Here is a 23,850-nt window from a genome sequence, read left to right as displayed (position 1 = left end):
GACTGGGGGAGTTTGTGTTGGGTGCTGTGTGTGACTGGGGGAGTTTGCTGTGTGGGGTGCTGTGTGTGACTGGGGGAGTTTGCTGTGGGGGGCTGTGTGTAAGGGGGGAGTTGGCTGTGTGACTGTGTGAGGGGCTGTGTGTGACTGGGGAGACTGTGTGTAACTGTGAGGGGCTGTGTGTGACTGTTGGGGGCTGTGTGTGACTGGGGGAGTTTGCTGTGTGGGGTGCTGTGTGTGACTGGGAGTCTGTGTGGGGGGACTGTGTGTGACTGGGGGGAGTTGACTGTGGGGGACTGTGTGTAACGGGGGGAGTTGGCTGTGTGACTGTGTGAGGGGCTGTGTGTGACTGGGGAGACTGTGTGAGGGGCTGTGTGTGACTGGGGAGACTGTGTGAGGGGCTGTGTGTGACTGGGGAGACTGTGTGAGGGGCTGTGTGTGACTGGGGAGACTGTGTGAGGGGCTGTGTGTGACTGGGGAGACTGTGTGAGGGGCTGTGTGTGACTGGGGAGACTGTGTGAGGGGCTGTGTGTGACTGGGGAGACTGTGGGGCTGTGTGTGACTGGGGAGACTGTATGGGGCTGTGTGTGACTGTGTAGGGAGCTGTGTGCCACTGGGAGCTGAACCCGCCTGTACCTGAGCGACATTGTGATCAGTCATCAGTATAGAAAGTCACTAATATGTGGCAGAGCTGTGATTCAGTGCAACCGAAAGACTAGAAATCTGGGTCTCCAAGTTCTGGAGGCAAAAATTGTAATTGTAATAACAATTTATTTAATTCTGTTCATTACTTGTTTTAAGTAAATCTGTGGATATAGCCTCATTGCCTAAATGGAAGGTCTCCTCTAAGTACCTGGGGGTTGCCCACTTTGAAAAAAGTTTTTCATGAAATCCCTGTAATTAAAAACAAACCATGCCTTAATCACTCTCCCCAGGACCAGTGCTGCGTCTCTGCTGCTCCTGTTGTCTGCAGGGTTGCAGGCAATCGGTAACCTCAGCCGCTTGTACTGTCTACAGTGGCAGATCCGCTGAGCTCACTGATTGACTGCAGTTCTGTCGACGTGATGTCAGCATTGCAGAAAACAACAGGCACCGAGCAACTTCAGAGATTCAATGCTGGACCAGGGGAGGGTGAGAAGAGAAATGGGATTTATTTTTTACTACTAACGGAGCTTATATGAAAAGCTTTTCTGAAGTGGGACAGCCCTTTTAAATCCTTAACCTGATTCACATTTATACTGTGCTGTACGCTGAGCACTGCTTCCATTTTTCCATCTCAATCCTCAAAATAATGGCATTCAGACCGAACCTGTAATGGAGCCGTTCGGTGTAATAAGGGTCACTTTGGCCTCCGTTCTGGCAATGTGCTTCTTTTTTAGAACACAAAAGTGTTGTGTACCAAGCTATCATGTCCACCTAAAAAAAGACAAGACTGAGGCCAAAGTGACCCCGCCACCTCATTATACTGAATGACGCCATCGGAGGTTTGATCTGAATTCCGTTTTTTTTTTTTTTTTTAAGTACTGAGACAGAAACACGCAGCGCTCAGCGTAGCGCACAGGATAAATGTGAACTGAGCCTCTTTCTTAGATTACCACAGATTTGGGAACATATCATCCACTTTGCTACTGTAACATGACACTGCAGATTGTCCCCCTGGAAGACCTCAAGGTCATACAAAGGATAACAAATATTTTTTAAAGAACTATTACTTTTATTAGTAAAGAAAAAAGTAAAAAATTATACTCAGCCTCTCTGATTTCCTGGTTATTGTCTGACCCCCAAAAATGGTACTGAATGACGCAGTCCACTTTGTGATGTTGAGTTTTGCAAAGAACTTGCAGCAGTAAGTTAAGAACACATTAGTACATTACACTGCAGGTCTCTTCACAGTGGGAAATTAATCCGTGCTCATGTTACTTTTATAGAACTCAAGCAGCGGGAGATCTGCAGTATATACATCACATAGGGGACATCGAGACTGCTCTATACATCACATAGGAGACACCTAGACTGCAGTATACATCACATAAGAGACGCTGAAGGTGAAACAAATAGATCACATAAGAAACGCAGGGGCTGAAACACACAAAGGAGACGCTGGGGCTGCTGTGTATACATCCCATAGGAGACATTGTAGGACCTTATACTTCACACAGGAGACACTATGGCTAGAGCATATACATCACACAGGAGAAGCTGGGGTCGGAGCATATACATCACAATTTCATGGTTTCATCTGACAAATTGGGTTCCAGATTTATTGGTCATTACCAAATAATATGTCATTAACCCTGCAGCTTTCTGTCTAAAACTTTCTCCATCTTTAAAAATATCTAAGGTACTTCATATGTTCCTCCTCAAGTCATATCATTCACCGGTTCTCCCTGTCATAAATCCCCCTCCTCCTGTGAGGGTCTGAGAAAATCTGGTGTATGAGATGCAGAGAATCCTGGATTATTGGGTAGTGAAAGGGTCTGTGCAATATCTGATGCATTGGAGGGGTTATGGTCCGGAGAAGAGATCGTGGGTTGCAGCAAGAAATAATAAACTCCAAAAACCTAATCAGGAAGTTCAATCTTCTGTTCACGAATAAACTTGGCCCTAAGGGTCCAGAGGCCAATCCTAAAAGGAAGGGGCACGGAGACATTTTCTCTTGGGCCTGCTATTGAGATGTATGTTTCTTTCACTGGTCACTGTTGTAATCATTCCTGCGACGGCGCTTATGGTGGAGGAGCCCTCAGGAACAGAATATTGGGGAGATACAAGCTCTGTCCAGCTATTGACATTAGGGTGGCTGGGACCAGTAGTGTGTTCTTCTCAGTCTCTGTTTTGAATATAGGTTACATGTTCTGACCTTGGCCCATTTGCTGACTATTCTCTGTCTTCAGATTTTGTTCCTTGCCTGCTTGCTGGTTCTGATCCGGTGACCTGGACATTCCTGCCAGCCTTCACCACTGGCCAGCAGCTACCTATGTAGCCTCAACCCAGGGTTTCTCTAGAAGTTCCTATCACTGTACAGGTGTTAAAGGGTAAAAGCCAGGGTAACCCATGGGATCTGGTAAGTGGAGTGGATATGCAGCGCCCCAGAGTCCTGGTTGTTGCAGTACTGTGGCTCCGCCACTATGGGGAGCTATGGTGCGTCTGATGGCACTGAAGGAGTTCATCTGATCAGGTATCACAGACACCAATACATTTCACAGCCGGGCCTCCGGGGGGAGCTAAGGGTTCTATTCACTAGGCCACTCCCCACCATAGTGGGTAAACTGGGGGTCAGGCAGGAAGTTAGATCAGAAAGCTGACTGGGTTGGAACCAGGCAACACCTTGTGGCAGAGGGTGTTGTGGGGGAAGATACAGTAGGGTCTCTGTCAGGGGTGGGATCCTGATAGAGGCTTGGCAACTTGAACGAACGTAACGGGACCGTGCCTGCTCAGGATAGCGGCGGTGCCCAAGGAAGGACCAGAAGCGAGATAGATTGTGCTGAGTGAGAAACGAGATCAAGGCAATAAGGAGAATACCAGTAGGGGTCGTGCTGTAAGACCGAGGCAACACCCTACTGAGGCGCACTACCGGTGGCCGGAACGCCGAGAGAGTATTACAACATCAAGCTTCAAGCGATACTCTAAACAGCGGCAGGACAGTCAGTCTAAGGCGGGCTGTCTAACTTAAATCACCTATGCAGTCTTGGGGGGCAACTTGTGGAGAGGGGCGACTCTAGGGTCCCGGAAGAGCTCCGAGCCTACCCGTCAAACGGGTGCCGTCCCAACCAGAACATCAGGAAGGGACGGAGGATTAGCAGAACATCATCTAATCGAGTTGTGAGGGAACTTAAGAAACAGACACAACAGTTGTGGGGACTTTCTGTAAGCACAGCAGGGAAGGACCGCAACACATAGCGCTAGAAGGAAGGCACAGATTTCCACCTGCTAAGAGAACTCTGGAGGTGCCATTGGACCGGCCGGACTTGCGCAGCCTGGTTATCCGGATTCCGGACTGAGGACCCAGAGAGCTTCAGTAAAGAGGTAAAGAGACTGCAACCTGGTGTCCTCGTTATTTACTGCACCGCACCACTACAGCTTCACCTCCATCATCTGTCATACTTATTTACTGTACGCCCCTCGGCAGGGTCACGGACCGGGCTTAGCCACCGTGACAACCCCAGAGCAGAGACTCAGAGGCCCGGTACCGGGTACCCCTCGGCCCTGCAGCAGTGGGGGCGATGCAAACTTGGCGTCACGAACAGGATCTACTTAAGCCTGAAGAATCAGGTCATGTGTGCCTTGGAACTGTGATTTATTGTGCTTGGACTGTACTCTATTGCAAAGACTGTGCTGTGCCACTTGCTGCCAAAATCCGCCGCCATTACAGCGCTGAGGAGAGCGCAGGAGAAGAAGAGGGGCGTGGAGTGGGCGTAGGCAAGCTGGAGAGCGCGAACAACAATGGCCGCCCAGTCTAAATATTGCTGTGTCCTGAGGACGTGTCCGTCAACAGCCGAGGTCCGCCTCCTGATCCTGTTTGGAGGGTGGAGACCATGGAGACGGGGCCGCCCACGAAAGAGACCGCGGGAAGAAGACACTGGAGAGGAGATAAAGATGGCGACGCCGGGAGCACCGCGTGGGGATGGCCTGACTCGGCATGGAGCCGCATCACCGGACACAGCCTCGGAGATGCCATCGTTGCGGGGACTGGCCCTCACGGAGCCACCGATGGGTCGACCCAACTGGCAGATGTCCGAGGAGTGTGTGGCCGCAGCCGAGGCCCGACAAATGGCACGCCGCTTGGAGGCTGATGCCCGCGTGCTCGCCCGGCTGGGCCAGCCCACGGAGGTCCGTCTATCTCCGGTGTCCCCGGCTCCTCCTGACCCGGCCGCGGCTGAAGGTATGCTGCAAACACAGAGCATGAGGATCTTGCCGGAGGCCGAACACCTGCGGCACTTGATGACGGCGTGGCGGAGCCGGCCCCAGCCTGCAGCTCAGATTGATTTGACCAGTGTGGAAGAAACCCCGCCATCACACTGGGGTGTAGTGGTGTCCTTTTCCCGACACGGAAGGGGAGTTATACAGGAGATTGGGGAGCCGCTACAGATCCGTGTAGACCGGGAGGAGGTAGAGCCCTGCGGAGGAAGGTTCACTCGCGACCTGGAGCCAGGTGACGCTGTAACCTACACCAGGTGGAGGAGGGAAACAGGTGAAGCTGGCTGGATGGCTCGGGGCGTCCAGCGGTGCGTCGCACTCCAGGCCGCCGCCGAAACATCCGAGGATGAACCTCCTGCCGAAAAGGCAATGGAACCCGTCCCTGCGGAGCAGCGGGGAACCCGGACCCACCACGTACCTTGGGGGCGTGCCGGCCCATCAATGAGAAAAGCATCACGGCGAGGGATCCTGTCATTGCTGGGACAGGAACCGCTCCTTGGATCGGCAGCGCGACCCGTTGGTCTGGTGAGGCCCGGAAGGAAACCACCTTCGGCATCAAAAGAGTAAGATTTTAAAACTCTGCTTGACATGTACATAGTTCTTCTAATTGTTTGTTTTCCTGATTTTGCTGCTAAAACCCGTCTAGGGTTAACTCTTCAAGGGATCCCTTTGTTGACCCGGGATCCCTATTGTTTTGTTTGTTTTTTCTAAGTTTCGTACAAGTTTCCAGAACTGCCGCAATCATGAACAGTGCATGATACAAACTTTTTGTAAATAGTTTGCACCTTATTAAAGGTGCTCCCTACTGGTTTTACTTCAAAAAGGACTCTTTGTGAAGATACCACACTGGAACCTTTGCTGAGTATGGACTGGTAGCTTGAGAAGATATGCTACCTCATAGAGACTTGGTCCCCTCTTAAAGGGGATGTTCATTTGTTGCACTTAAATGGTGATATTGCTTTAAGATAGGTAGCAATAATGTTTTGACGAAAGAAAGTGATGATAATGTTTACATGAGAAAGTTATATGTGTCCAACTAGTTAATTGTAAAGAAATGCTGATAATGTTCCCTGAAAGAAAGTAAGAGCTAGATGAGGGATGCAGTAGGCTCGTAGGGGTAGACGTAGTGTCCAGCATACATGTCAGTAAGCAGATAATGAGAAGGTTTAATGTTATATAGAAAATGTTTGATAATGTTGATAGACAACGAGGATAGAAGGTGAACCCTGAGTCCTCCTAGGAGCCATATAGAGATGGCTCAGTGCTCTTAAACTGAAAGTAATGTTATGTTCTATACTATGTATAGTGGTTGAAAAGACAGAAGGCTCGGGCTGAAAGGAGCGATCCTGTAAGGAAGGAGAGGCAGTAGGTCTGGTGCCGTTAGGACAGGCGGTCCTGCAGATTTAAAGAAGGAGAATGTAAAAGTTAAATTGCCTTATAATGTGATTATAAGAAGGTCTTTAGCGGATTCAGAGTGTACGTCCTTAAAGGCAATGTTAAACTATTGTTCAACAATTTTGCACTTAGTAGAATACCCGGTTGGGTAAAAGGAAAGTTATTTATAGCATGTTGCTATTTAACCATGTTTGTAACGTTCAAGTGTCCTCACCTCCCATAAAGGGAAGCTCTGTTTAAATATACTTATTGTTATTGCACTCAACAAAACTGTATGTCTTTTTGCTAACTTGTATTGTTGTTTTCTTCTCAGTCCCGGAGTACTGTGTTTAACCAGGGGGGAGTGCAGCGCCCCAGAGTCCTGGTCGTTGCAGTACTGTGGCTCCGCCACTATGGGGAGCTATGGTGCGTCTGATGGCACTGAAGGAGTTCATCTGATCAGGTATCACAGACACCAATACATTTCACAGCCGGGCCTCCGGGGGGAGCTAAGGGTTCTATTCACTAGGCCACTCCCCACCATAGTGGGTAAACTGGGGGTCAGGCAGGAAGTTAGTCAGAAAGCTGACTGGGTTGGAACCAGGCAACACCTTGTGGCAGAGGGTGTTGTGGGGGAAGATACAGTAGGGTCTCTGTCAGGGGTGGGATCCTGATAGAGGCTTGGCAACTTGAACGAACGTAACGGGACCGTGCCTGCTCAGGATAGCGGCGGTGCCCAAGGAAGGACCAGAAGCGAGATAGATTGTGCTGAGTGAGAAACGAGATCAAGGCAATAAGGAGAATACCAGTAGGGGTCGTGCTGTAAGACCGAGGCAACACCCTACTGAGGCGCACTACCGGTGGCCGGAACGCCGAGAGAGTATTACAACATCAAGCTTCAAGCGATACTCTAAACAGCGGCAGGACAGTCAGTCTAAGGCGGGCTGTCTAACTTAAATCACCTATGCAGTCTTGGGGGGCAACTTGTGGAGAGGGGCGACTCTAGGGTCCCGGAAGAGCTCCGAGCCTACCCGTCAAACGGGTGCCGTCCCAACCAGAACATCAGGAAGGGACGGAGGATTAGCAGAACATCATCTAATCGAGTTGTGAGGGAACTTAAGAAACAGACACAACAGTTGTGGGGACTTTCTGTAAGCACAGCAGGGAAGGACCGCAACACATAGCGCTAGAAGGAAGGCACAGATTTCCACCTGCTAAGAGAACTCTGGAGGTGCCATTGGACCGGCCGGACTTGCGCAGCCTGGTTATCCGGATTCCGGACTGAGGACCCAGAGAGCTTCAGTAAAGAGGTAAAGAGACTGCAACCTGGTGTCCTCGTTATTTACTGCACCGCACCACTACAGCTTCACCACCATCATCTGTCATACTTATTTACTGTACGCCCCTCGGCAGGGTCACGGACCGGGCTTAGCCACCGTGACAACCCCAGAGCAGAGACTCAGAGGCCCGGTACCGGGTACCCCTCGGCCCTGCAGCAGTGGGGGCGATGCAGATAGCACTATGATTGTCCATGGTAGCCATTTTTAGAGCTACCAAGCAACCACTGATAGATCCCCATTACAATAAGTATGTACAAGTGCTTCTCGCTAAATTAGAATTACATCAAAAAGTTAATTTCAGTTCTTCAATACAAAATGTGAAACTCATATATAGAGTCATTACAAACAGAGTGATCTATTTCGTGTTTATTTCTGTAATGTTGATGATTATGACTTACAGCCAATGAAAACCAAAAAGTCATTATCTCAGTAAATTATAATAAAAAACACCTGCAAAGGCTTCCTTTGCCACTCATGACCAATAGACAATGCCAGAAGCGTCTTAGGCTACGTTCACATTTGCGTTGTGCGCCGCAGCGTCAGCGCCACAACGCAAACAAAAACGCAGCAAAACGCATGCACAACGCTGCGTTTTGCGCCGCATGCGTCCTTTTTTTGATTGATTTTGGACGCAGCAAAAATGCAACTTGCTGCGTCCTCTGCGCCGCAGGGACGCATGCGGCGCAAAATGCAAGTGCGACGCATGTCCATGCGCCCCCATGTTAAATATAGGGGCGCATGACGCATGCGGCGACGCTGCGGCGCCCGACGCTGCGGCGCAGACTGCAAATGTGAACGTAGACTTTACCTGGGCCACGGAGAATAAGAACTGGACTGTTGCTCAGTGGTCCAAGGTGTAGTTTTCAGATGAAAGTAAATTTTGCATTTCATTTGAAAATCAAGGTCCCAGATTCTGGAGGAAGAGTCGAGAGGCCACAATCCAAGCTACTTGAGGTCTAGTGTGAAATTTCCACAATCAGTGATGGTTTGAGGAGCCATGTCATCTGCTGGTGTAGGTCCACTGTGTTTTATCAAGACCAAAGTCAGTTCAGCTGTCTACCAGGAAATTTTAGAGCACTTCATGCTTCCATCTGCCGACAAGCTTTTTGGAGATTGAAATGTCATTCTCCAGCAGGACTTGGCACCTGTCCACACTGCCAAAAGTACCAATACCTGGTTTAAAAATACCAGTATCACTGTGCTTGATTGGCCAGCAAACTCGCCTGACCTTAACCCCATAGAGAATCTATGGAGTATTGTCAAGAGGAAGATGAGAGACACCAGACCCAACAATGCAGACGAGCTGAAGGCTGCTATCAAAGCAACCTGGGCTTCCATAACACCTCAGCAGTGCCAAAGGCTGATCACCTCCATGCCACGCCGCATTAATGCAGTAATTGATCGAAAAGGAGCCCCGACCAAGTATTGAGTGCATTTACTAAACATACATTTCAGTAGGCCAACATTTCAGATTTTAAAATCATTCTTCAAGTTTTTGTTTTTTTTAAGTATTCTAATTTACTGAGATAATGACTTTTTGGTTTTCATTGGCTATAAGCCATAATCATCAACATTAACAGAAATAAACACTTGAAATAGATCACTCTGTAATGACTCTGTATAACATATGAGTTTCACTTTTTGTATTGAAGAACTGAAATAAATTAACTTTTTGATGATATTTAGTGAGAAGCACCTGTATATTCTGCCTTATAAATCTGGATTCACTGAGGGGAAGACAGATGAAAAAAAGACAAAGACACAAGGGTACAATAAAAAAAAACCTTTATGTTAAGCTTATTCTATATTTAACAATGAGTATGCATTTCTGGTGCTTTGTGAAAAATAATTGATTCTTGGAATAACCCTTTAATGTTTCCAGAAATACACAGTTTTGTACTTCCCTTTTTCCTAGAACAGCCGCTAATAATTTGATACTGTATGGGGATAGAATGCACCGCTAGTAATCATTCTGTCCCCATTATTCTTCGTCAGACTGTGTAAAGAGGCCAATAAACAAGAGCTGGACGTCTTCAACATAGTTGAAGCTAGTTTAATGGTCTTAAATCAGCTTGTGCAAATTCAACCTAAATGTTTCGGTGTGATGGTGCAACATGTTCACAATTGGGACTCACTTTTTTATCTTTTACCAGCGTCACCTCTACAAGTGACATTACGTGCAGGTATCTCCTCTGCCTGCACGACTCTGGATAATCTTACAACGTGCACTGACAGTGCGCTCTCTTGTCGGCTCATTAGTCCTTCTCAGAGCCATCTAGGGAGCGCACTGCCACTGTGCAGAATCTACTGAGAATCTAAATCAAAGTATAATTTTTACAATTGCTAATTGATAAAACACACTGGAATGACATTAGTGGAGAGCTATTAAAGAATCTACTGACAGAATCTATGGAGCATGCATTCAAATTAAAAACCGTCGCATGCTCAGAAGTGCAGGAACTAACCCAGCCGATGAAACAGGCGTTACTGATGACACTTCATATCATGGATTGGGTAGAGTCTGCGGCAGTGACTGCAGCCTGTGCCCCCTGGTCACGGTTCGTTTGACTACTGGGATTTTCAAATTAAGTGTCATCACAGTAAGTAATAAAAAAAAAGAGAAAGTAGAGAGTTAAGGGTGGGAATTTTTTATTAAAGTTTATTAGAAAAGTGATTAGATTATTAAATTAAATATATAGACTTTTAGGATTAAAATAAGTTTTATTATCAGAACACCTCTTTAAACCCTTAATGTCCAATGACGGATATATCCGACATTGGACGCCTCCCCCCTTTCCAGCACATGACAGCTGATCTGATCAACTGTCATGTGCCCCTAACAGCTGTGGGTGGAATTGCGATCCACCCGCAACTGTTAACATGTTAAATGCCGCTGCCAAACTCTGACAGCGGCATTTATCATGCACGCGCAGGAAGCGTATCATTAACCCCGCCTATCGGCGCCCGTGTCACATGACCGCGAGTTGCCAATGGGTTGGCATGACAACCCGGGGTCTGCAGGAGACCCCTGTGGTTGTCATAGCCAGATAGATATGAGCGCTGTCTAGCGGTCGGCGCTCGTAAGCAAGTGAGCATTTCTGCTACATAGAGCGGGGCTGACCTGCTCTATGCTGCACAAGCGATCAGATGATTGCAGCTTCTAGTCTCCCATGGAGACTATTGAAGAAAGTAAAAAAAAAAATGTTTTTAAAAATATTAAAAAAATAAAAAATACATAAAAGTTCAAATCACCCCTCTTTCCCCCCATTAAAAATAGAACAATTAAAAAAAAAAACAAATATACATATATTTGGTATTGCCGTATTCAGAATCGCCCGATCTATCAATACATAAAAATAATTAATCCGATCGGTAAACGGCGTAGCGAGAAAAAATATAAAAACGGCAAAATTACCTTTTTTTGCAATAATGGGCGATCAAAAGATCGTATCTACACCAAAATGGTATCAATAAAAACTTAGCTCGGCACGCAAAAAATAAGCCATCACCCAACCCGAGATCACGAAAAATGGAGATGCTACGAGTCTTGGAATTTATATATTTTTTTTAACAAACTTTGTTGTTTTTTTTTAGCACTTAAATAAAAAAGCAAAAAAAGGGAGAAGCCAGCACTGCTTATGGTCAGAATGCAATACATAAGGTGCACATGCACATATTAATTTCTAACTGTATTTCAAAATGAGACATTTAGCAAACAATTGATCAATTCTTTGAGCCACCCCGCCACTTCACGGCATTCTCATAATGGGGCAGTCCTACTCTACGTTTTTTATATTCGCTGTGCCATTACGGCCTCTAAAAAGCAAGACCACATTAAATGCAAGCTGTACTTGAAGCATTTCTGAATCACTCCCATGGTGCCAGAGAGGGCAAGCGCAGATAAAGGTTGACCAGGTCCAGACAGACATTTCAGGTTTAACCCCCACACAGCCCAACCAGCACCACGGATAAAGGGTGAGACAGGCTGATACACAGGTGCACAATTAAACAGAGCCTAGGGCAGGGCAGGGCTGCTGTGTGTGTGTATGCAGCGCCCCAGAGTCCTGGTCGTTGCAGTATTGTCGCTCCGCCACTAAGGGGAGTGATGGTACGTCTGATTGCACTAAAAGAGTTCACCTGACCAGGTATCACAGTCACACATTACACTTCACACTCTGGCCACCAGGGGGAGCAAAAGGTTCTATGTATTAGGCCACTCCTCACACTCTGGTAAAACTGGGGGTTGGATAGGAAGTGAGAGAGAAGCTGACTGGGTTTTGCCCAGGTAACATCTAGTGAGAGGAGAGGTTGCTTGGGAAGATTCAGGGGGGTCCCTGTCAGGGGTGGGATCCTGACAGAGGCCTAGCGAACAGAACAGAACGTTACGGAACCGCGCCTGCACTACATTGCGGCGGTATCTTAAGAAAGGACAAGAAGCGAAGGATATTGTGGAGAAGTGAGAAACGAGATCACAGCAAAAAGGCGATAATACCAGTAGGAGTCGTGCCCCGAGATCGGCAACATCCTACTGAGGCGCGTAGCCGGTGGCTGGAACGCCGAGGAAGTATTGGGCTCCAAGCATTACTTCAAACCAACGGCAGGACAGTTAATTATAGGTTGGCTGTCTCACCTAAATCACCTAAGCAGACATAGGGGGCAATTGTGGGAGAGGGGCGACTCTAGGGTCCCGGAAGAATTCCAGGCCTACCCGTCATACGGGTGCGTCCTAGCCATATCATCTGGGGGACGGAGAGAAACGAACATCAGAATAGAAATGAGAGTTGTGAGAAAGAACATCAGAAACAGACACAACAGTTGTGAGGACTATCCCGTGGTGCTCAGCAGGGAGGTACTACAACACACAGGCGCTAGAAGGTAGGCACAGATTTCCACCTGCAAAGGGAACTCTGGAGGTGCCTTCAGACCAGCCGGTCTCAGCCAGCCCTGTTAGCAGTGCTCTGGATTGCGGATCCCGAAGCCTTCAGTAAAGAGGTAAAGAGACTGCAACCCTGTGTCCTTGTTATTTCATCGCACCACGCACCACCACCTTTAATTGGACGCCCCTTAGCAGGGTCACGGACCGGGTCTGGCCACCGTGACAACCCCAGGACTGAGACAGAGGGGCCCGGTACCGAGTGCCCTGCGGCCCTGCGTCTGGGGGCGCTCCACAGTCATCAAAGCAAAAGGTGGCTACTTTGAAGTACCTAGAATATAAGACATATTTTCAGTTGTTTCACACTTTTTTGTTAAGTATATAATTCCACATGTGTTAATTCATAGTTTTGATGCCTTCAGTGTGAATGTACAATTTTCATAGTCATGAAAATACAGAAAAATCTTTAAATGAGAAGGTGTGTCCAAACTTTTGGTCTGTACTGTATATATGTATAAGGGATTCACTCACACATTAGGTAGCGTTCACACAGGCAATGCAGTTTTATTGGAAAACTTCAAGGGATTCAAAACTAAATACAGTGTCTTCTGGGCACAAAGTTATCACAGGAAATAAACAGTTCATTCATCAGGCACATATATGTCAGTGCAGGATCACCTGAACAGGTAACAGTTCTTTCTCCTGGAGCAATCCCACCATTCTCGGTATTCCCTGCAGCCTGAGCTCCAGCAGCTTCCAGCACAAAACAGAAGGACTCAACTCACAGTTCACACTGATCAGGCTGCAGCTTTCACACATTATTCTACTGCTTTAACACACAGACTGCTCAGCTTTTCTAACTGACCCATTGCTGATTCCATTCAGATAGAGAGAGAGATCCCAGCACGTTTCTGAGCTACAGCTAACATCTTGGCTGGTCACTCCCCAGCTCCAGCACACACAACTCTGCTTCATCCAGCAGACTGACGCACCTAGTGAACACAGGCCCTCGTTCTAGTAAAAAGCTAGGTAGGTGCATCTAGTCAAATCCAGCAGTGCTAGGACTTAACCCGGCCCTTCCTTGCTTTGCTACGTAATATAAATATATTTTTTTATATGAATCCCTCCTATCTACTATAATTGTATCTACAAGGGAAATCAAGACTTACAACAAAGGTTAGACAATTAGTCCAAATTTATCTTCCATGTTAGGAAATCCATCAGAAGAACCTGACGCACTAAATCCTGAAAAATACACAAAGTGGGAAAGCAAGATGTGCAAGAAAAAACTGGGTTATATACGTAAAAAAGGCAGCAGCAAACCCACTGAAGTGCCCCCTACACGTAGGAAGCTGTTATATTTGTTATAAGAAGTTATTGATTTCACGGTTTCTGTCAGTAATGCCGCTGAACAACAATCTCTTTCCAGAATAAATGGGTTCCTTACACAGAACAATAATTGGCATTTTACTTCATAAAACGTAGACAGAGCATTTTCTACAGTGAAAAAACATGAATACAAGGGTAGACGTTCCAGATCCTAAAACAAAATCTTTATTCTTCAGGGATTAAAACATGGTAATAGGCAGAATCCCCAATGGGTGTGACTGTGCACAGCAGGCAGCGACAGTCCAGAGACGCGTTTCGATCCTACAGTGGATGTTTGTCAACGCTAAACTACAAGTCACAGCATGGACATTTTATACGTGATACAAGCCAATCAAATAAATTTCAGACCTCATGTGATCGAGCACATCAAGGTCCTGACAGATCAATTGTTCGATAATTGATGCATTGTACCAATATGCTGCGGAAGTAACAGGATATAAAAATAAGCAAACACAATACGTAACATTTATCTTAAACACATCATCAGTGATGAATCATCATTTCATTCCTCTTGCTGAGACCAGTGGGATGTCTTGTTCCCAAGTTGTAAATCCAGAACCCTCTAGTGTTAACAGACGTCTTTTTCTACCCCCACCTCGCTTCACGTTTTTAAGGTGCTCTATGCCTGAGACTTAAAGATGAAGTATTCCTATTGTGATGCACAATGAAATGTTTGGCAGCCATAGATATATTCCGAATAACATCATTATTATTATTTATATCTCTGATGTGTTCTGAAACACGAGCTTTTACTTTTTTCGTGGTGCATCCAATATATACGGTACTAAGTGACAAATAGTGCATTCTATTCTATATATCACATTTGTTGAGTTACAGTTAATACATTGATTAATATTATAAATCTGTGTCTCCTTGTGATTATTAAACGTTTCTGTTTTTTGGGATATTTGCAAGTTTTACAGTTATTTGCTCCACATTTAAAGAAGCCCTTGAGAGTCAGTCAATTTTGCACAAGTGGTTTCCATGAAAATAATCCCGGTGAAACTATGTTTCCAATAGTGGGAGCTCTCCTAGCTGTACTACATTTCCTCCCAAATCAAGAATTGTAGCTAGAGTCTCATCTTCATATAATATTGGTAAACATTTCTAAATAACATTTTTGATATCATTGAATTGGGGGCTGTACCGTAAGCAAACAAAAGGATTTTTTATTTTTTTGCTTTTCTCACTGGATTATATTTGGGCTCCATTAAATCATCCCTATTTTTAGTGAGGGCTATGTTTCTGGCTCTTCTTAGCGACCAATCCGGACACTTTTTTTTTTTTACATTTTTTTATGCAGACTATCAAATTCTGGGTTCATATCTTTAACTTTAGAGCAATTTCTTTTTAGTCTAATATGTTCCCCTACTGGGATAGATTTATTGTGTGGCTACTGTGAGCAGGCGATATAGTGTTTCCTTTCAGTGGCTTGTGATAAGTTTTGCTCTCAATTATTTGCCCTGCATTTCCCTGAAGATCTAGATCCAAAAATGAGATAGAATAGCTATTATGTTTGTATGTAAAATGAACATTAGAATTGTTTGAATTTATATAATCTATGAATTTTTAGGGGCTTCATCACAGAAGGGATGAATACATATGTACATGACAATTTTAGATTATTTGATCCCATAAATATAATTTAGGCCTATATTTCTCTCACTTCACCAACTTAGACTATTTAGTGCTGACGCCTCACACACAAATCAGATTGCAAAAATATGTAAACACCAGTTGTACTATAAGAAAATCGGTCCAAAGCCAGGGGGTGAAGACTTTGGCAAGCCACTATAGAGCAGCTGTATAGGTAGCTCACAGGGTGGGATTTTGCTGGGGCACTACATACACACACTATTACATACACACACTACTACATACACACACTACTACATACACACACTATTACATACACACACTATTACATACACGCACTACTACATACACGCTATTTGTTACAGTGTAAGGGAAGGAGCACACGACACATTTATGCCGTGAATAGCTGAGAATTTTACTGTCGCAGCAAAGTGAATGACTTTTCTGAGATCTCGTGAACACTTTGCTTATTTTTTGCCTTGCAGATTTGAAACAGTCTGAATACGGCAGCATGACAATTTTTTTCAGCATTCTGACAGAGATCACTAGATAAAGCATCCCTTTTGGGTAAATAAAGGTATTTAGAAAAATGTTCTATTTTTTAATGTGTATTATTTATTTTATTCCGTGTCTCGGAGAACCCCTTTAAGGCCAAAGTCAGCTGTGTCCATAAGAGGATAGAAGCCCATTCCATGTATAGGGCACTGGCTGCAGGTGATTGTCGGTTATGAGGTCACGGAATGTTGTGACGGTAACTCGGCAACTGGGGAGCGGAATCCTCAGAGGGCTCCAGCTAGCGGAGGGTGAGGATCCTCATATTATCTGCTGATTTATGTCCTGTCCTATCCCTCCTGTCTGTGACTTCTGCTCCTCATTTCCCTCATTCTCGAATAATATCTGAACTTTTATTTCACTAATGAGCAAAATGTGTAATTTATGCAACCGGCCTTCTGTCTTTGTATCCACCATCCATACATGCAGAGCAATGTAGAGATTACTCACAATTAAGAATATCTCATAATTGCCATAAATCTCTATTTTCTACCAGTTACTTCATGTTTAGAGAGTGCAGGAGCTCAAGTTGTTCCTTGTGGAGGGGCCCAGTTGGTGTAAGGAGACTTATAGGCCAATGCTGCTCTGGGAATTATAAGATGCTAGTTGCCCGTTTAGATGAAGAGGACAGGAGCTCTAGTGCCCCCTATTGGCTGTAGGTTTGCACTGATAGGAAGCAAAAAGCCCGAAACACTTGTCTGTAAATGGAGCTTCTGGTTTGGCTTCCTATCCTGCGTCATGTGCCACGGCGCATTAAAGGGTCGATATTGACTTTTAGCATTGCCACCTCCAATGGGTGGCACTAGAGCTCCTGTCCTCCTCCTCTGTGATGTGAATGTTTGCTTGATATTTGGATAATTACATTGATATCTTCGATATAAGGTTTTGGCTTAAGGTAAAGAATCTAAGAGGGTTGTACAAGATTTGAAAAATTCTGCTTTGTTTCTTCAAAAAACAGCGCCACACCTGTCTGTTGGCTGTGTCCGGTATTACAGTTCAGCTCTATTCACTGCTGTGAAGCAGATTTACAATGCCACACACAAGCCGTGGACAGGTCTGGCGCTGTGATGGGAAGAAAACAGGTATGTTTTTCTAATCCTGCACAATCCCTTAAATCACCATTTCCCGGATACGGGATTGGTTGCAGGTTTTTGTCACTTCCGACGGTTACTGTTGTTACTGGTGATCAATACACAGGTCTGCGACTAAAAAGCTGTTTGATTATTTTCATCTAATTTCCATGTATTTTGGTGTGCTGAAAACCAAGAAAAAAATATTGAAAAAAATCCCGGACGTCAGGATTTGCCACAAAATGCAAAATTCTCTTCAAATTTAGTATATTTTTCTCAATTTTTTTTTTTTTTATCTTAGGGTGCACAGGAAAGTGGAGACTCTTCTACAAGCCCCTCGTCACTCGCATGGCCCACATAAACTATGGAGTGAGATGGATGGGAGGAAAACACACAGGTTCTTGATATCTGTCTTTTTTCCCTCTGCTTTGACGACTGGTGGACGACAGATTCCATCACTGGCGCTAACATCAGTTGCCTCCGATTCCGCCCTCCCCTGGTACCGAGCCAGGAGAAGAGTATAAGCGAGCTGCACGAGCGATCATTCACCTCAGGTAAGAACAAAAAGAAGAATCAGAAGGGACACATGAGACATCTACACAAATCAATTTTTTTTTTTAAGAAATACAAATGTTAATTTTTCCTATATTGTATTAGGGACTGAAGCCTTTGTATGGGCATTAATTCAGATCCTGAAAGCTGCCACTAGAGGGAGCAATCTTGTGTACACGTAATTGGCACAGAAAACGCTGAAAAATATGTCAAAACGCTGCAGGGCACGTTCTCTGTACTCGACGTCTTTACTGCCAAGAGAACAGGTCTTGACTGCAGAAAAAAAGCAAAAGTTCTTCATGGCAACAGAGTCTAAGCTTACACAGGAAACATTTTTATAAATTGAAAAAAGTTGTAACCCCCTTAAAGGGAATCTATGACCAGGTTTTTGCTGCCCATCTGAGAGCAGCATAATGTAGAGGCAGAGTCCCTGATTCCAGCGATGTATCACTTACTGGGCTGCTTGCTTTCTGTTTGATGAAATCACAGTTTCTCTCTGAGTTTCTGCTGCTCCCCTGAGTAATTGTCATTTGTCTCATTTGGCCCAATGATGAGAAGGAGACAAGATCCGTAGAAATGTGGTTTATTTGTCAGTGCGTTCGGAAGTGACCCACTTCTTCATCAGGACAAACCACATGAACAAGTGTGTCATTTCACAACGCATTGACAAATAAAGCGCATTTCTTCGGATCTTGTCTCCTGCTCGTCATTGGGCCACCGGCAGATTTTAATCCACGTTCCTTCATTTTTACCTGTCTCTCCAGAGCGAAGATCTGCAGCAGCCGCTTTATAAACTTTTACGTAAGGAAAATGGGGGCAGGATGCTGAATGCCCATATTCTGCTGTGCCTGCTGAGATGCCTCTGCAGCGCACGGGCCTCCATCATCTGCACACCCCAGGGAAGAATCAGCCTCTCTGTCCAGATCCCTTGAGGCAGGAGAACACCCTGCCGCTGAAGAAGGAGCCTGCCCGGCTTCCCGAAGCCCCGGGCCGCCCGCCCCTGCATCCGCAGCACATCCTCGCCTGGTTGATAACGGCGCTGAAGCAGGCTGCGCGGCAGGAACATCACCGCCGCGGTCTCCCGACACAGTAGGCCTTAGGCCGGGATCACACACAGCGAGATACGGCCGAGTCCCGCAGGTTAAAACCAAGCTCTGGAGCCGGCACTCCAGAGCGGAGCGTGCAGCCACACAGCAATAGTAGGATTCCTCCCAGGCCGAGGCCTGCTGGCCACGTAACATACTGGCACCCGACCCGGAGGGTCCCTGGAGGGGCTTCAGCACCTGCGGGGGGCAGAGGGAGCCGAATCCGGGAACAAACGCACGGTGGGCCTAGTCCGCCGAGAACACCATACCGGAGATGAAGATGGAGCCGTTGACACCGCACTCCCTCCGATGACGCCAGCCACCTGCTCCTCCAGCCAGCCTTGAGGGTGCGATGCCGCCGCAGCCCTCAAGCTCTCCAGGATCCTGTCAACAGCAGACATGGTGAGTTGAACAGTCCCTGCACCCAGAGAGCGGGAACTGAAGAGACCCCACCCCCAACTCTGCCCTAAGTACCATCCCTTCCAGGCCGCCCCCTTCATCACCCTCACCCCACCCTCCATCCCATTGTCATGCTGTCCTCCGCCTACGCCGTGGGGGAGGGGCGCTCTGCTCCAGCCATTTCTTTTTCTTAATTGTATTTTTCCTTTCCTTGCCAAGTGCCATCTGAAATTTGGACTTAAATGTTAGTGTCTGAGTCATCAAATATCCGAACATTTCACAATTTACCAAGTCTTTATCATATATATTTAATTGCAAGAATAGCAGCAGTGATACTAAATTATAATATATAGATTTCAGATAAGAAGGTAATTTTTGCACTCACCTTTACTAAAGTCTTAGGCCCCAATTCATTTGTGGGTTTTTTATCAGCTATTTTTCTTTTTTTTCTTGTTTGCTGCTGGGTTTTTTTGCGAGTAACTCTTCAAAAACGCGCACTTGGTTTGTGAATATTGCACAAAGTGAAAAATAGTTTTTGTATTTTTGTCTTTAGCCCTTTAACGACCTTTGATGTTTATATGTGTCAAAGTCAAGTCTTGGAAATGTGGAAAATTTTCTTTGTTTTTTATTCAAGTGTACAAGCACCACCCAGTGAATATACAGAAACAACAAGTGGTTGCGGACCATAAGGAACGTTTCGACCTGGCGCGGTCTTTTTCAAACCTCACTTTGGTAAGAGGAATGGTTTAGGAGGAAAGGAAGATAGGAAGAGAGTCCCCCAGGACAGCTCACAGTAGACTTCAGGAATAAGATGTCCGTCTTATTGGTGGACTGCACCAATAGTCAAGTCATGGACGCTTGTTTCCCTTCCTCTTTCCACCATCTGAGAAAGAATGAAGGGGACAGAATGATCACTAATAGATCACTACAGATCACCATACAGCATCATGTTATCAGCAGCACATCTACAGTTTACACCGGTGATGTGCTGCTGAGAACAATGATTTTTATTCCAGCATAAACAATCCAATCACCCAATGAATATGCAGCATTTTGCTTGTTTAGTATAATACACCCCATAGTCCTCCATATAATATAATGTGCCCCATAGTCCTCCATATAGTATTATACACTTCCCATAGTCCTCCATATAGTATACAGCACAGCCCACAATAGTATATAGCACTGCCCACAGTAGTGTACAGCAGAGCCCACAGTAGTATACAGCAGAGCCCACAGTAGTGTACAGCAGAGCCCACAGTAGTGTACAGCAGAGCCCACAGTAGTGTACAGCAGAGCCCACAGTAGTGTACAGCAGAGCCCACAGTAGTGTACAGCACAGGCCACAGTAGCATACCTCCCAACTTTTGAAGATGGGAAAGAGGGATAAAGTTTGCGGCGCGCAACGCGGCGAATTTTAGGCCACGCCTCTGACCACACCCATTCATAATTAGCCACACCCATATCCACGTCCCAACCACAATCATTTAGCACTGCTGATCACACTGTTTCATATACAATAATTATAAACAAAAAAATATGGCCACACAGTGCTCCATACTGTATAATGACCGTACATGATGCTCCATACCGTATAATGACCACCAATGGTGCTCCATACCGTATAATGACTGCACATGATGCCCCATACTGTATAATGACTGCACATGATGCCCCATACTGTATAATGACTGCACATGATGCCCCATACTGTATAATGACTGCACATGATGCTCCATACTGTATATTGGCTGCACATGATGCTCCATACTGTATACTGGCTGCACATGATGCTCCATACTGTTTAATGACCGCACATGATGCTCCATACCGTATAATGACCGCACATGATGCTCCATACCGTATAATGACCGCACATGATGCTCCATACTGTATACTAGCTGCACATGATGCTCCATACCGTATAATGACCGCACATGATGCTCCATAATGTACAATGGCCACACATGATGCTCCATACTGTATAATGACCTCACATGATGCTCCATACTGTATATTGGCTGCACATGATGCTCCATACTGTATACTGGCTGCACATGATGCTCCATAATGTATAATGGCCACACATGATGCTCCATACTGTATAATGACCGCACATGATGCTCCATACTGTATAATGGCCACACATGATGCTCCATACTGTATAATGGCTACACATGATGCCCCATACTGTATAATGACCACACATGATGCCCCATACTGTATAATGACTGCACATGATGCCCCATACTGTATAATGACTGCACATGATGCTCCATACTGTATAATGACCGCATATGATGCTCCATACTGTATACTAGCTGCACATGATGCTCCATACCGTGTAATGACCGCACATGATGCTCCATAATGTATAATGGCCACACATGATGCTCCATACTGTATAATGACCTCACATGATGCTCCATACTGTATAATGGCCACACATGATGCTCCATACTGTATAATGGCTACACATGATGCCCCATACTGTATAATGACCACACATGATGCCCCATACTGTATAATGACTGCACATGATGCTCCATACTGTATAATGACCGCACATGATGCTCCATACCGTATAATGACCGCACATGATGCTCCATACCGTATAATGACCGCACATGATGCTCCATACTGTATACTAGCTGCACATGATGCTCCATACCGTATAATGACCGCACATGATGCTCCATAATGTATAATGGCCACACATGATGCTCCATACTGTATAATGGCCACACATGATGCTCCATACTGTATAATGACCTCACATGATGCTCCATACTGTATACTGGCTGCACATGATACTCCATACTGTATAATGACCGCAGATCATGCTCCATACCGTATAATGACCGCACATGATGCTCCATACCGTATAATGACCGCACATGATGCTCCATACTGTATAATGGCCGCACATGATGCTCCATACTGTATACTGGCTGCACATGATACTCAATACTGTATAATGACCGCACATGATGCCCCATACTGTATAATGACTGCACATGATGCTCCATACTGTATATTGGCTGCACATGATGCGCCATACTGTATATTGGCTGCATATGATGCTCCATACTGTATAATGACCACACATGATGCTCCATACTGTATAATGGCCGCACATGATGCTCCATACTGTATAATGGCTGCACATGATACTTCGTACCATATAATGGCCACACATAGCTACTCCTACACACGCGGCTCCGCTCCGTACACACGCGCTCCGCTCCATACACCTCGTACACACGTGGCTCCGCTCCAAACACCTCGTACACACACTGCTCCGCTCCAGACACCTCGCGCACACACACGGCTCCGATCCGCACACCTCGTGCACACACACGGCTCCGCTCCGCACACCTCGTACACACACGGCTCCTCTCCGCACACCTCGTGCACACACGGCTCCGCTCCGCACACCTCGTACACACATGGCTCCGCTCCGCACACCTCGTACACACACGGCTCCGCTCCGCACACCTCGTACACACAGCTCCGCTCCGCACACCTCGTACACACATGGCTCCGCTCCACACACCTCGTACACACACGGCTCCGCTCCATACACCTCGTACACACACGGCACCGCTCTGCACACCTCGTACACACACGGCTCCGCTCCGCACACCTCGTACACACACGGCTCCGCTCCGCACACCTCGTACACACACGGCTCCGCTTCGCACACCTCGTACACACGGCTCCGCTCCGCACACCTCGTACACACACGGCTCTGCTACATCCACACTGTACACCTCCTGACCCCATACAAGGCATTACTTACCTCCTGCAGGACCATGTGGCAAGGTGGCAGCAACCAGCAAGTCCTGCAATCCACGGAGGTCCCGATCTGCCGATCATGTGACCGCTGACTCCTCCCCTCCTGTGACCTCATCACAGGTCCTGTGCGCAGAAAGCAGGTAGCCATACAGAAGGGTAAGGGCCGGGGGCATGGCTTAACTATACAAGGGGGTGTGTCGGTCCTGCTGTCTGCGCCGCGGGATTAGAGTGCCCCGTGCGGGAGTGCGGGGCAGAGGCTGAAAACCGAGACAATCCCGCACAATGAGGGACGGTTGGGAGCTATGCAGTAGTATACAGCAGAGCCCACAGTAGTATACAGCAGAGCCCACAGTAGTATACAGCAGAGCCCACAGTAGTATACAGCAGAGCTCACATCCCCCTTCCCTCCCCGCCTCTCTCCTCCCGAGAATGGCCGCACAGACCAGTACTAAACAAACAAAAAAAAAAACACAAGCTCCTCACCTCTCCCCGAGCCCGCGCTGCTCCCTGCTCCTGTGTCGGTGGCTGCCGCCGCACTGCCTGGGACACAGTGAGTACGCGATGACGTGCACCCGCTGTGTCAGAGGCAGAGCGGGGAATGATGGGAGAGGGAGCGTCAGGTGACGCTCTCTCCTCCATCATTGCATTGAACTGTACCGGCAGACGCCGGTATAGTTCAATGCGGCGGGGAGTCAGCGCTGGCGGCAGGCGGGCCCCCCTGCCTCACAGGGGCCCCATAGCGGCTGTGTGACTTGCCGCTAGCTGGGGGCCCCTGGGGGAGTGGGGGCCCCAGGCAGCTGCCTGGTCTGCCTGCCCCTAACGCCGGCCCTGCCTCCATCCCAGAGCCATAACTTTATTTATTTTTTCGCCAATATGGCCATGTGAGGGCCTATTTTTTGCGGGACGAGTTG

The 23,850-nt window shown here is 46.7% G+C and overlaps 1 long non-coding RNA gene across 1 annotated transcript; it reads left to right on the top strand.

Annotated features, from left to right (window-relative positions):
- Positions 1–16,240: 16,240 nt before the first annotated feature.
- Positions 16,241–19,428, top strand: LOC143775310 (uncharacterized). The gene is made up of 3 exons (XR_013215620.1): positions 16,241–16,286; positions 17,407–17,659; positions 18,422–19,428. It is a non-coding gene; the product is annotated as an uncharacterized LOC143775310 (long non-coding RNA).
- Positions 19,429–23,850: the final 4,422 nt, after the last annotated feature.

The sequence above is a fragment of the Ranitomeya variabilis genome, chromosome 5 (genome assembly GCF_051348905.1).
Source record: "Ranitomeya variabilis isolate aRanVar5 chromosome 5, aRanVar5.hap1, whole genome shotgun sequence".
Taxonomy (NCBI): Eukaryota; Metazoa; Chordata; class Amphibia; order Anura; family Dendrobatidae; genus Ranitomeya; species Ranitomeya variabilis.
The sequence above is the reverse complement of the archived record's forward strand: the minus strand, read 5'-3'. Positions and strand labels throughout refer to the sequence as shown.